At 34.5% G+C, this 12,021-nt stretch overlaps 1 pseudogene; it reads right to left on the bottom strand.

Annotated features, from left to right (window-relative positions):
• Positions 1-2,537: 2,537 nt before the first annotated feature.
• On the bottom strand, positions 2,538-7,220 carry LOC146398988 (olfactory receptor 4C46-like; annotated as a pseudogene).
• Positions 7,221-12,021: the final 4,801 nt, after the last annotated feature.

Genomic DNA, 12,021 nt, shown 5'->3' with positions numbered 1-12,021 from the left:
ATTTATTTTGCTTTTTAGGGCCCCACCTGTGGCATATGGAGCTTCCCAGGCTAGGGGTTCTGTTGGAGCTACAAATGCTGGCCTACACCACAGACCACAGTGTCCCCTGTGACCTACAATACTGCTCTTGTCAATGCTAGATCCTTAACCCACTGAGGGAGGCCAGGGATTGAGCACAACACCTCATGGTTTCTAGTTGGATTCTTTTTTTTTTAAGCTCTATCACTGTATTCCCCATAGTATTAGCGTTACGATGTTCCTATTCTCTGAAACTTCATATATTGATTGCTATTTACCTCAGAACCTAATTATGTGGCATGGACAACATGTTGCCTGGCACAGAGTGGGCATTAAATAAATAATCATGGAATAAATGTTGGATTTAACAACCACAGCTATTTCAACTTCATGAGGGTTCTGTGTACATATTTCACATTCTATTCTTCATTATATATTCCCTCTCTGAGAACACTCATCCAAACTGATGCCTATTTACTCTGCTGACTATTTTCACCCTTTGAGTGCCATTTTTGATATCTTTTCTCCCTGGAATCTTTTCCAAACCCCAAGATCTTTGCTATATGTCCCCCAAATATGCTTTCTTAGTAAATACCTTGTCCTTCTACTATCTCACTCTTTATAATACTGTGTTGTAATTTCCTTCTCCTTTTGGGAGCCTCTAAATGAACCTAAGCTCTATAAAAGCATCATTCAGTTTTTGCTTTATTCACTGCTGAATTCCCTAGTAACCATTGATGTGCTTGATACTTTCCCTAGGCTGAAAAAACAATCAGTTCAATGAATGAAATTTGGAAGAAATGAATAGAATATATTTATCCTTAGGTTAAAACACCTTCAGGATTGTAGCTACATATAAAAATGTAGATTTCCATAATGAAAAATTACCAAAAAGGGACATGAGTGACAGAGAAATATAGCAAAAACTGTATGATGAAACCTTCCTAAGAATTGGGAGAATATCAAAATAAACTATTTATTCATATGATAAAATGTTTATTTTCAATTTCTTTCTTGTCCCTAGTTTAAGCAAGAGTGAAAACAAATTGTAGGTTCTGAATGAGATATACCTAGCATACGTCTTTGAGTCTGAAAGAAATAAAGATAGAAACAACTTCCTAGTCTCCACTTATATAATTTTGCTTTATAATTGATTGAATTTATTCATCTTTCCTTATGCTCACATTTATCCATTCAGTATTTATCATAAACCAGATATTGTGCTACCTACACAAACTATTGTTAGCAAGTAGACAAGTACTTTGTGGAGTGTGATTTTTAGTTTATCTAATAAATTGAAATTCCCCTATGATATTGAAATATTATTTCATTTGAAACACAATTTTTTTTGATATTTTATCAGCATAAGATGGTGACATGATTGATAGAAAATGGTTCTGATTGCAATAAGGAAATTTGGAAACATGGTGTCATAGTCCCCTTACACATCCCTTAGATGTTAAATGACCCCTTGTGTTAAACTCCTAAAGTAGGTACATTTCATAGTGTTACAGTCAAAATATTACCATCAACTATGACAAATAAAAATGAGCAGGGTTATTAATAAATATTATTAGAATTTAGTAAGATGTAATGAACTTAAAAATAATAGTATATATAATAATAGATATATGTGTAACCATGTATAAATATTATGTGTAATTACATATCATACACAATAATAAGAAATATATCAAATGTATAACTATAGTTGTTCCCATTGTGGCTAAATGGGTTAAGAAACAAATGTTGTCTCTGTGAGGATGCAAGTTCCATCCCTGGCTTCACTTAGTTGTTTAAGGATCTGGCATTGCCCCAAGCTGCAGCATAGGTCACAGGGGCAGCTCAGATCTGGTGCTGCCATGGCTGTGGCCTAGGCCTGCAGCTTCAGCTCCAGTTACACCCTTGACATTTTGCCCAGGAACAGGTGTGTGTGTGTGTGTGTGTGTGTGTGTGTGTACACACATAAATATGTCATATATATATGTATATGTATATGTATACTTCTATATATATCAAAACAGTCCCTGTCTCAATAAATGGTGAGTAGTAAAATTAAGCTACCTTTCTATAATCATTGCCTAGCTTTATGTCACAGCAGTCAAGAACATGGCCTGAGAGATCAGCTTAATATAGGGTACTGGTTCTTCTGTATTTCTGTTTTGGAGCTTTTTCCTTTTTCTATGTTTCCACACCTGTAAGATGAGGATAATCACAGTGCCTATTTCCTTGGATTGTTACAGATATTATTGCTCAGTATCAGTGTATTTTTATTTATTTGATTGTTTTTTGTAAGAATGATTTTATTAACCCATATTGATTTACAAAAAGAAGAAAACTAAGCCCAGAATTTGGTAGATTTTTCCAAGTGTGCAGAGTGTAGTCCAGGTGAGGTTGTTTCCATTTTTGCACCTATGTCTGACTCTCCTTGCAGACTCTTTGACTTGTAGTGTTTTTTTCTTTATCTCATAGTTTTTTGGGGGTTTTTTTGTTGTTTTTTGGTAGGCTCCATGCACCTTTTATTTATCACCTGAAATATCTTTTCTACTATAAAAATTCTTAATGACATTTTTCATCTGGGCATTTCTCAGGATTAAGGGAATTAACATTGGAGTTATCATATTGTAGAATGCAGTAATTGCCTTGTCCATAGGTAAATTAGCTGTAGGTCTCAGGTACACAAATATGCAGGGCACAGGAGTAGAATGACAACTGTGATGTAGGAAACACAAATGGAGAGGGCCTCACTCCTTGCCTCCAAGCTGTGGGTCCTTAGGGAGAGCAGGATGACAACAAAGGAGCCAATCAAGAGGACAAAGATTATCATACATAGGAAACCACTGTTGAGTCCTAGAGTGTGGGCATCAGTGCAGGCAAGATTGGGCAAAGTATTCAAATCACACATAAAGTGATCAATGATGTTTGGACCACAGAAGGGTAATCTGAAGATGAGGAGAATCTGTATCATCAAATGAAGAAAACCCCCAATCCACACCACTCCCACTAGCAGCCAACACACCTGCCAGTTCATGATGGCTGTATAGTACAAGGGCTTGCAGATGGCCACATAGCCATCATAGGCCGTCACAGTAAGCAGGATGGCATCAGCAACTCCAAATAAATCTTCACCAAAGACTTGGATCATGCATTGATTGAATGGACTGCTATTCTTTTCAAGGAGTGAATCTACAATCAGTTTAGGGGTATTGACACAGTAAGCATCAATGAAAGAGAGATGAGCCAGAAAAAATACATGAAGGACTCCAGTAATGGACTGGCTGTGATGATGACCATGGTGAGCACATTTCCCACCATAGAAATGATGTAGATGATCAAAAATACAACAAATATGATTTTCTGAGTCTTTGGATTCTGTGTGAGCCCCAGTAGAATGTACTCGGTCATGCTGTTCCTATTATTCATGTATCTCATATTATGATTAATTACATTACCTGAAAAAAAGTCACTTTTCATTACCTCAACCTTGAATTCATTAGGTCTCCCCAAGTAATAGATAATAAATGCATAGATTCTATTGTTATGAATTCTTTTAATAATATATGTGTGTGTGTGTGTGTGTGTGTGTGTGTGTGCGTGTGTGTCTGATCTCTTAATGATGACAAATCCTCTCCTTGGAGAAGGCAATATTTAGATATAGACATGAGAAACTTAGTGAACACAGAGGCAGGAAAAGATCTTACTATGTGAGATGCTCAGAGGTTAAGGTGAAGCAGGAAATCTCACATGTAGTGTCAGCTAAGCCTGAAAAGAGTGGTAGAATAAGGATTTAAAGACTATGAATGCAAAGCTCAGCAAATTTCCCATTATGCTTAGGACATGGGAACCCTTGTGAGGTAATTGAGATTATGAGTAGAAGAATGAAGAAAGATTTGAGAAATAGGAAATCTTGGCTATAACTCCAGTTAAGAACGTTATGTGGTTTTTATGAAGTGGATTAATTCTCAGTTAGGGGATGGAAGACAGAAATTCTAGTATGAAACAGTTTATAATATTTGTTGTAAAGTGTAACAGGGCATTAGTGATGGGAAAGTAATGAAAGGAAACAGGGGCTACTGTAATGAAATTGATAAACATGTTTCCTAAATTCAGTTACTTTATAATAGCTTATAAATGTATTTTTAATGATTGATTGCTATACACATGACATGAGAGCAACCTGTGCAATTGATATTATTTCATCCATATGCACATTAGAATCAATCTTAGTATATAGTGATAATATAGGAATAATCATACTAATAATCATATTAAATAACACCTACTGTAGCACTTACTTTCTCTAAGACTTGCCATTATTTGAGTCACTAAAAACCTGTAAGATGTAATTCTTTATACTTATTTTACACATTATAGGTAGAAATGTAGAGAAGTTAAGGATCCTACACAAAACAAATAGCAAAAGGGGCATGTTTTTTTGCCTAAGATTAAATCAGGTTATGCTACTTCTTTTTGCTCCAAATTCTTAATCCATGCCCTATATTTTTATGTTATAATAAACAGTGTTGAATTGGTAAACTCCTTTTGATAGTACTATAATGATCATTTTTATTTTAATACTACTTCATAGACAACTACATATGAAGGAAATTTTGCAACATACATGCAGACTCAGAGACACAAACACAGTATAATATATTGGAATCCTCTGATAAAAATAATTGTGTGGTACTGCTTTTATTGAAGGTTCATTTTATCTTTGTCTCTTTCTCACCCACATGTCTTCCCTTCATAATTTCTCTACAAAGCATGAACCCACAGACTTTTTCCTACCAGATATTGAAAACAATCATCCTAGTTGTTGAGTAGATTGATTTGAGAATCAGAAAGACCAGGTTAGAGTCCTGCCTTTTCTCACTTTAATGTTTAGTTTTGAGGTATGTTTCTTGGCAATTTACATTCTAATTTCTTTTAATACCACGTGAGGATAATAGTCTGACTCACAGGCTGTTATGAAAATTTAATGAGGAAACATATATGAAAATAACCACAACACTTCTATGGACACATAAAGGAAATCCCCTTATTTTATTTATTGATATATTTATTTAGGCCATGCCTATGGCAGGTGGAAGTTCCAGGACCAGGGATTGAACCTGTGTCACAGCAGTGGCCTGAGCCACAGAAATGACAAGGCTGGATTCTTAACTCACTATGCCAAAATGTAACTCCAATCTTCGCTTATTTTTATAACTGTTTATGCAACTAGGAATGGAATTGACATTTTGAGAAATAATTTAACAATGCAATAAACTGAGGAAAAGTCATCTAGAATTTTATTTTTAAAGAATACACAGAGTATCAAATTATGCATAGCAGTTGATACCAGGGAGAGATCTTCATGTTCATGTTTGGACCAAAGAGACGATCATTTATATCACTTAATGTTTACATTCAGGTCTTTTTTGTGTGCTGTATTTAAATTTTGTTTTCATTCTCAAGATTAATCTTAATTATTAAAAGAAGTTTCTCTTGGCAAAAGAATGGTATCTGGTGTTAGAGAGCTGGATCCTACCACTTTTTAAGCTCTGTGAACCTCATCTGTCAAAATAGGTTAATGATATTTACCAATGATCTTTTGAAAAATGGGTTGAAAATAAATGCTGTATTACTCTATTTGAAAAGTGTTGAAACTGATTACTATATATGAAAATTAATAATCTTTAATAAACATCAGTACTGTTGGAAAACTTATCTTCTAGTCTAAGGTGATATAAATGATATTTGAACATCCTCAAAATAATTCCATCTTCAATGTGACTTCCTCTTGGAATCAGTAAATTTCAACATGAAAGACATGACATAATCAGAAAAAGACCATTCAGATAATTCAATATCAAATGAATAGTAGATAATAAAGTCTTTGTACAAGTCAAAATCTTTCCTTCTAACCTAAAGCCTCCAACAAATTTCACAGAAAACCTGAGACTTGAATTTAGAATGGATTCATTTGGAATAATATGGAGAAATGAATTTCTCTAGATGGCTCTGTTCCCACAGGCAGGAGGCAGAATGTGTGTTGGAAACACTTTCAAATGGGTCATTCCATCTGATATGCGTCTTGCTCTGGATGTGTAAACAAAAGGTACATTTTCACCTACAAAGCAAGTGTATTTAAAGAGGCTTCCATAAAGGTTCAAGAACCTTGTTGTATAGCTGTTATTTTCTCCCAGGAATTAATTACCTTCTTTGATGGAAAGGCTTTGTCTTTGAAGCAGGTATTCTGGAGAGACAAGTTTGAAAAGCACATATCCTTACATGGGGAATTGTATTCCTTGCACTTGGAAACAAAACAAGTGCATTCCTTTTTTTTCTCTCTTAATGTTATATGAATAGCAAGAAAGGCATAATTCCAGTGTGAGGAACAACTTGGGCACTCATGTCCCAGATAGAACTTTTGTCTGCTTATCAATTTTAAATATTTTCTAGAACCTAGTATTCATTGCTTGAAAGCTGCAGCAATGAGGTTATATAACTAATGGCAGCCATTTAAAAGTACTTGAATCCAAAACCTTTTTTTTTTGCATTCATTAGAGGGATATGAATATAAACAGAAAATCTAAAAGCTCCTAAGAAGTTACCTCTGTGACTTTTATGATGGTCAGTATGGTACCAGAGGTGATATTAAAACATGTGGATAGATAATCTAAAGCTTAACAAAGGAGTTGTGTTTTCAGGCAATTGAGTTGTTTGACATTCTTGTCACTTGGGGTTATTTTCCTTTTTGTATTTCTAGGAGGTATGCATCGATAAAATATTGAGGTTTTAGTTAGATTTCTCTGCTGACTAATGTAGTTGAGAATATTTTTAAAATAAATGTTATTGGAAATTTTTATCTTTTTTGGAAGTTACTTTTCAAGACCTTATGCAATTTAAAATAGGTTTCTTATTACTAATTTGTAAGTTATTTGTATATATTTCACATATAATTATTTTGTAATATATATATTATATATAAATACATGTATAAAATGTAAATTTTGTATATATAAATCTAGATATTGTTTTCTTAATACTCTTTTTGTTTTTATAAGTGATGATATCCAATGAGCAGAAGATTTAAAACATTGATTGACAGTGTTCAATTTTTTTTTAGTTTTTCTCAAGGGTCTTTATTGCTGTGTCATATCTAGTAAAGAGTGACCTACCTCCACGTAAATTTTCTTGTTATAGAATTCTTTCATAGGTTTAGCTTTAACTTCTAGGTCTCTGACTAATTTTGGGTTAAATATTTGTATAGTGTGAGGTAGTGATTGAGCTTCCTTTTTTTCCTCACATGGATATCCATATGATCCAACACAATATGTTGAAAAAAGTATTTTTTTCTTCATTGAATTGTCTTGATATTTTTGTAAAAAATCATGACTATAGGTAATTTCTAGACATTCTATTATATTTAAATGATTTTATGTTTATCCTTATGTCAACACCATACAACATTGGGAGCTTTGTTCTTTAGAACTTTGTTCTTTTTGGGGGAGTGATTTTCTGTTCTAGGTTCCTTTAAAATTTTTATTTCTATATTAAAATCAAAATAAAATTGTCAGTTTCTTCAAATACCCTGAAGTAGGTTTATTGGAATTGCATTGACATTATGAATTTGATATGGTAAAATATTGAGACTTTTAATTCATCAACATGGCTTATCTTTGCTTTTACTTATGTACTTGCTTTCTTTCAGTGGCATTTTCTGATTTACATTTGAAGGATTTGAATATTTTAAATATGTCCCTCAAATTTCATCTTAATACCATAATGCACAATATTGGTTTCTAATTTCAGTCTTGTTTTCATTGAAATGCATGCAATATTTTGTATTGACATTTTATTCTGTGATATTGTTGAATTAACTGATTAGGTCAATTAGATTTTTTAGAGCCCTCAGCATATTCTACCTATAAAATTATATAATATCTACATAAGTGTTGTATTAATAAATTTGCTACTTCTTTATGAATCTTTATATGCTTTATTTCTTATTCTTGCCTTATTGCATTTTGGAGTAGAATGAAGAAAAGAAATTGAGATGGGACAGACTTGTATTTGTTTCTAAACTTAGAGAGAATTCACCACTTAGTATTACAGTAGCTGTAGAATTTACTGGGATATTCTGCCAGGTTGTGAAAATTGCTTACTATGCTTCATTTACTATTATATTTTTATTGAAAATCTAGACTGAAAATTATCATTTTGTATGCATTTATTGAATTAGTCCTGTAGTTCTCCATTATTCTGTTAGTGAATACCAAGTACTTTTTAAAATTAATTAAATGACCGATTTTTCTGCTGTGCAGCATGGGAGCCAAGATACACATACATATATACATTTTTTCCACCATTTGTTCTGTTGCAGTATAAGAATCTAGACATAGTTCTCAATGCTATTCAGCAGGATCTCCTTGTAAATCTATTCTAAGTTGTGTCTGATAACCCCAAGCTCTCAATCCCTCCCACTCCCTCCCTCTCCCCCGGGTGGCCACAAGTGTATTCTCCAATTCCATGATTTTCTTTTCTGTGGAAAGGTTCTTTTGTGCTGTATATTAGATTCCAGTTATAAGTGATATCATATGGTATTTGTCTTTGTCTTTCTGGCTCATTGCACTCAGGATGAGAGTCTCTAGTTCCATCCATGTTGCTGCAAATGGCATTATGTCATTCTTTTTTATGGCTGAGTAGTATTCCATCGTGTATATATACCACCTCTTCTGAATCCAATCATCTGTTGATGGACATTTGGGTTGTTTCCATGTCCTGGCTATTGTGAATAGTGCTGCAATGAACATGTGGGTGCATGTGTCTCTTTTAAGTAGAGTTTTGTCTGGATATATGCCCAAGAGTGGGATTGCAGGGTCATATGGAAGTTCTATGTATAGATTTCTAAGGTATCTCCAAACTGTTCTCCATAGTGGCTATTCCAGTTTACATTCCCACCAGCAGTGCAGGAGGGTTCCCTTTTCTCCACAGCCCCTCCAGCACTTGTCATTTGTGGATTTATTAATGATGGCCATTCTGACTGGTGTGAGGTGGTATCTCATGGTAGTTTTGATTTGCGTTTCTCTTAAAATCAGCGATGTTGAGCATTTTCTCATGTGTGTGCTGGCCATCTGTGTATCTTCTTTGGAGAAGAGTCTATTCAGGTCTTTTGCCCATTTTTCCATTGTTTGATTGGCTTTTTGCTGTTGAGTTGTACAAATTGCTTATATATTCTAGAGATTAAGCCCTTGTCCATTGCATCGTTTGAAACTAGTGCTCCCATTCTGTAAGTTGACTTTTTGGTTCCTTTTGGGTTTCCTTTCCTGTGCAAAAGCTTTTCAGTTTGATGAGGTCCCATGGGTTTATTTTTTCTCTTATTTCTGTTGCTTTGGGAGACTGACCTGAGGAAATATTCATGAGGTTGATGTCAGAGAGTGTTTTGCCTATGTTCTCTTCCAGGAGTTTGATGGTGTCCTGTCTTGTATTTAATTCTTGAAGCCATTTTGAGCTTATTTTTGTGCATAGTGTGAGGGTGCATTCTAATTTCATTGCTTTGCATGCAGCTGTCCAGGTTTCCCAGCAATGCTTGCTGAATAGACTTTTTTGTTTTTCCCACTTTATGGTCTTGCCTCCCTTGTTAAATATTAATGGACCATGGGTGTCAGGGTTTATTTCTGGCTTCTCTATTCTGCTCCATTGGTCTGTCTGTCTGTTTTGATACCAGTACCACACTGTTATGATGACGGTGGCTTTGTAGTATTTCTTGAAGTCTGGGAGAGTTATGCCTCCTGCTTGGTTTTTCTTTCTCAGGATTGCTTTGGCAAATTCTGGGTCTTTTGTTGTTCCATATAAATCTTTGGATTGTTTGTTGCAGTTTGTGAAAAATGTCATGGGAAATTTGATAGGGATTGCATTGAATCTGTAGATTGCTCTGGGTAGCATGGCCATTTTTACAATATTGATTTTTCCAATCCAGGAACATGGAATATCTTTCCATTTTTTACATCTTCTTGAATTTCTTTGATTAAAGTTTTATAGTTCTCGGCATATAAGTCCTTTATCTCCTTTGTCAGGTGTATTCCAAGGTATCTGCAATTGTGAGGTGCAATTTTAAAAGGTATTGTATTTTTGTATTCCTTTCCTAATATTCCATTGTTGGTATATAGAAATGTGACTGATTCCTGAATGTTAATCTTATATCCTGCTACTTTGCTGAATGTATTAATCAGTTCATGTAGTTTTTGGGTTGAGCCCTTAGGGTTTTCTATGTATAGTGTCATGTCATCTGCATTCCATGACAGTTTTATCTCTTCTCTTCCTATTTGGATGCCTTTTATTTCTGTTGTTTGTCTAATTGCTGTGGCTAGGACTTCCAAAACTATGTTGAAGAGCGGTGGTGAGAGTGGGCATCCCTGTCTTGTTCCAGATTTGAGGGAGAAGGCTTTCAGTTTTTCCCCATTGAGTATTATATTTGCTGTGGGTTTCTCATCAATGGCATTGATTATGTTCAGGAATGTTCCCTCTATACCCACTTTGGCGAGGGTCTTGATCATGAATGGATGTTGGACTTTGTCAAATGCTTTTTCTGCATCTATCGAGATGATCATATGGTTTTTGACTTTTGTTAATGTGGTGTATGATTTTGATTGATTTGTTTATGTTGAACCATCCTTGTGAACCTGGGATGAACCCTACCTGGTCATGGTGTATCATCTTTTTGATATGTTGTTGGATTCATGTGGCTACGTTTTTGTGGAGAATTTTTTCTTCTATATTCATCAAAGATATTGGCCTATAGTTTTCTTTTTTGGTGGTATCTTCATCTGCTTTTGGAATTAGGGTGACGGTGGGGTCATTGAATTCCTTTGGGAGTCTTTCTTCTTCTACCTTTTGAAAGAGTTTAAGGAGGATGGGTATCATTTCCTCTTTATATGTTTGATAGAATTCGCCTGTGAAGCCATCTGGTCCTGGACTTTTATTTGTAGGGAGTGTTTTTGTGACTTCTTCAATTTCATTTCTAATGCTCCGTCTGTTCAGTTGGTCTGTTTCTTCTTGATTCAGTTTTGGCAGGCTGTAAGATTCTGGAAAGTTGTCCATTTTGTCCAGATTGTCAAATTTGTTGGCATATAGTTGTTCATAGTATTCTCTTATTTTTTTTTTTTTTTTTTGTATTTCTGCAGTATCCATTTTTCTCCTTTTTCATTTCTAATTTTGTTTATTTGGGTTCTTTCTCACTCTTTTTGGTGAGTCTGGCCAGGGGAGTGCCAATTTTGTTGACCTTTTCAAAGAACCAGCTCTTGGATTAATTAATTTTCTCTATTGTTTTTTGAATCTCTATTTTATTAATTTCCTCTTTGATATTTATAATTTCCTTCCTTCTGCTGACTTTAGGTCTTTTTTCTTCTTCTTTTTCTAATTTGTTTAGGTGGAGGGTTAAGCTGTCAATTTGGGACCTTTCTTCTTTTTTGAGAAAGGCCTGTATCGCTACAAATTTCCCTCTGAGCACTGCCTTTGCAGCATCCCACACATTTTGAGAGGATGTGTCTTCGTTATCATTTGTTTCAAGGTATTTTTTTAATTTCCTTCTTGATTTCCTCATTGACCCATTGGTTTTTTAGTAGTATGTTGTTTATTCTTCGTGTAGTAGGTTTTTTTCTCTTTCCTTTTCCCATGGTTGATTTCTAGGTTCATGGCATTGTGGTCAGAGAAGATACTTGAGATAAATTATATGCTCCTAAACTTATTGAAATTAGCAATATGTCCCAATATGTGGTCGATTCTTGAGAATGTTCGATGTGCACTTGAGAAGACTGTGTATTCTTATTATTTTGGATGTAGTGTCCTGAAGATGTCAATTAAGTCTAAATTTTCTATTGTTTCCTTTAGGATCTCTGTTTATTTACTGGTTTTCTGTCTAGAGGATCTGTCCATTGGTGTGAGCAGAGTATTAAAGTCTCTTACCATGATTGTGTTCTCATCAATTTCTCCCTTTATGTCTGTTAGGATTTGTTG

This window comes from Sus scrofa, chromosome 10 (assembly GCF_054392235.1).
Source record: "Sus scrofa isolate SSC_HxYL_T2T_F1_AM1 chromosome 10, Sscrofa_HxYL_maternal_Yorkshire_Landrace_v2.0, whole genome shotgun sequence".
In the NCBI taxonomy this organism is placed as follows: Eukaryota; Metazoa; Chordata; class Mammalia; order Artiodactyla; family Suidae; genus Sus; species Sus scrofa.
Note: the sequence above shows the minus strand (reverse complement) of the source record. Positions and strands in the feature narration are given on the sequence as shown.